Here is a 2,856-nt window from a genome sequence, read left to right as displayed (position 1 = left end):
CAGAGACAGATACAGAGAGAGAGAGAGAGAGAGAGAGAGAGAGGGTGAGGATACAGAGCCCTAAAACGGTTTGGGCACGAAATCAACATTGTAGATTATACGAAAACCCGCTTCCTCGAGCTCTTGTTATTCAAGCTCACTGAACTCCTCTCATACACATATTCATCGAGCAGGACACACGTACACGAGGACAAATTCGGGGAAAGGACTTGCGGTGAAAATGAAATGATGCTGATGCGCCATTGGACTATAAAATGTAGCTAGCCGACTGTGAAAAACAAGAAAACAGCAGAAAAAAATCAGCTAACCGGAATACTGACCCAAAAAGTATAACCCTTTAAGCTTGATAGTGAAATGTTTGTTTAAACATGTCCTGGAATTTTTACAAGTATGCCAGATTTAGTCTGTTTATTAGACTTCATTTAGCTTCTTTTGCAATGTAGTTTAATTTCCTTGTGCCAAAGTATTAACGTATAGTTCAATTCAATTACAACTATTATTTATATTCAAGAACTAATATTTAAATTGAGCATATACATACTTATATGTTATATACAGGTTTATAAATTTATTATTTTTAAATGAATTTTTTTTCAAACTCGCAATGCCTTGTTTAAATAAAAAATGAAAATGCACGCTGCCAAAAATTGTGTGCACATAAAGGATCAAAAACAAAACGAGCGAGGGGGAAAACGTTCGCGCAATTGGCACCAATCCAAACAATAAAATGGAAATGGCAACTGACACTGAATGTCAACCTATTTTTTTCCTTATTTTTTCCATCTTATTTTGTTGTTTTTTCTGACATTGTCCTGGCTCGTGTTGCTCTTGGTATTGCAATGGCGACCGTAGTCAACAGCCAAGGGAGGTGAAAGGACGAACCAAAAAAATAGGTTGGGCTCTCAACAAATTTATGGGAATAGGGTGTTGTGCAGGCATATATATCAAATGTATACCAAATATCAGAATATTATACATATCAAATATATCTCTTTATCGTTACAAATATTTTGAATTATCGAAAGAACAAATAAGAATTACAATCCAAACAAGCGAATTTATTACTGTATATTAAACTAAAGTTCGACTTTTGTCATCTCCAGTGATCTTTCAAACAATTTTTTAAATTAAATATATGACAAATCGACTTAGTCGGTCCCAGGACCAATTAGCTTTATCCTCGTTTAAACTGTCAAGATATATACAAATTTGTTTGTATATAATTTGTAATATTTTACAGTGCATCTTGTGGAAGTATTCCGTATCTGTCATCGAACATCTTGGGCACCCTGTAGCAAAAAAAAAGAAAGCGGAAAAGAAAAGGAAAGTCAATGTTGCGAAATATTGCCGAAGCAATCGGCCTCAGGGAGTCTTTGGTTGGCAAGAAAAAAGTTGGCAATTGCCAAAAGTTGATTATATGCTCCAAGGCGTTCAATTCGATTGGAAATTTTTGTCTGGTCTATCTGTCTCTAATTGAAGTGTGTGTTCGAGAGTTTTAAGAAAACATTTCCTCCGGCACTCGACAGACAGAAAAAATCTGCCAAAGTTATTATTTTGTTGTTTTTGTTGATGGCTGCTCATAACTTTATGCAAATGAAATGCGCCCAAGCCAACATTTTGCGGTTTCCACTTGAAGCACCTACACAAAAAAAATTGAGGTGGGACCAGCGGGACGTGACGAGACAGACAGACAGAAACCCAACCGCACAAGAGTCCTCCTCTCATCCGGCAAATGCGTGTTCCACAGATGCCACAATTACGAGCATTATCACGGAGGTTGAGTGCGCGGGGCGCCCTCAAAAGTATGCTTATAATTTAGACCGCCTGCAGAAGCAGAGGCCGGGGCAAGCAAAAAAATAAAAAACCTGAAATGGCACTACGGTGAAATTTTTTTGTGGCCCCTACCTTTGTCGTGGGCAAACTGCAGGCAACTGCACTCAAAAAGGGCCCTCCATCATATGCTCCCAACTTGTAGTTAGTTTTACACCAGGCACTCTCTAGAGAAAAGAGTATATTATCTTTATGACCAGAAAACTCTATATTACATAGATAAATATACAATATGGAATAAGGGACCCCGAATTTAAATTTAGCTACCTAAAAGCTCCGTTTTTAATTAAAAATATATGAAATATATCGTTGGTTTTAATTATTAAGCATTTACATTAGGGATCAACAGTACTTTATTGTATTGTCGTAAGCATAATGGGTACTTTATAGTCGGAAGGCATAAAACTTCCCAGTTGCTACTGGCGTTCTCTGTAAAAGTAAAACGTTGTTGAGTTCATTAAAAATTTGACTAAGTGCGTTGTCATCGTCATCATGGCAACCTCCTGGCCCTGTCTGTGATGCTGAATTCCATAACTGTCGGCCAGCTTTGTATGTGTGCTGTTGGTGCCTGGCATCCTGCACGTCCTTGTCTGTAGTCCTGAATGTCTACATACGTATGATTTCATGAGAGACTGACATACACAAAAAAAAAGTGTTGGGTAAATACCAAATAAGATTTTATAATCTCGGATATTATGTATATATCCGAAAAAACATACGTTTATAATATATATAAAATTAATAAAAATATAAAAGAAATACATAAAATAATAAGAAAAAAAGTATTTTCTTTTAAATTTACTATCACTATTGAATTTATTTTTACTTTTTTTTTAAGATTTTAAGCCCGATCGTTCCTTACTATTTATCTATATATATATAAATGCTCTGTTTGTGTATACTTCCTTCATAGAATTGAAAAGTTCTGAACCGTTTAAGCCCAAATTTTTACACAACATGCGTTGAGATTCCAGCTCGGTTCTTGTCTACTTTTGATGTTGATAGCTTATCTGCGTTTGAGAATAT

Source organism: Drosophila serrata, unplaced genomic scaffold, assembly GCF_035046125.1.
Source record: "Drosophila serrata isolate PLE 108 unplaced genomic scaffold, ASM3504612v1 contig_245, whole genome shotgun sequence".
Classification (NCBI taxonomy): domain Eukaryota; kingdom Metazoa; phylum Arthropoda; class Insecta; order Diptera; family Drosophilidae; genus Drosophila; species Drosophila serrata.
Note: the sequence above shows the minus strand (reverse complement) of the source record.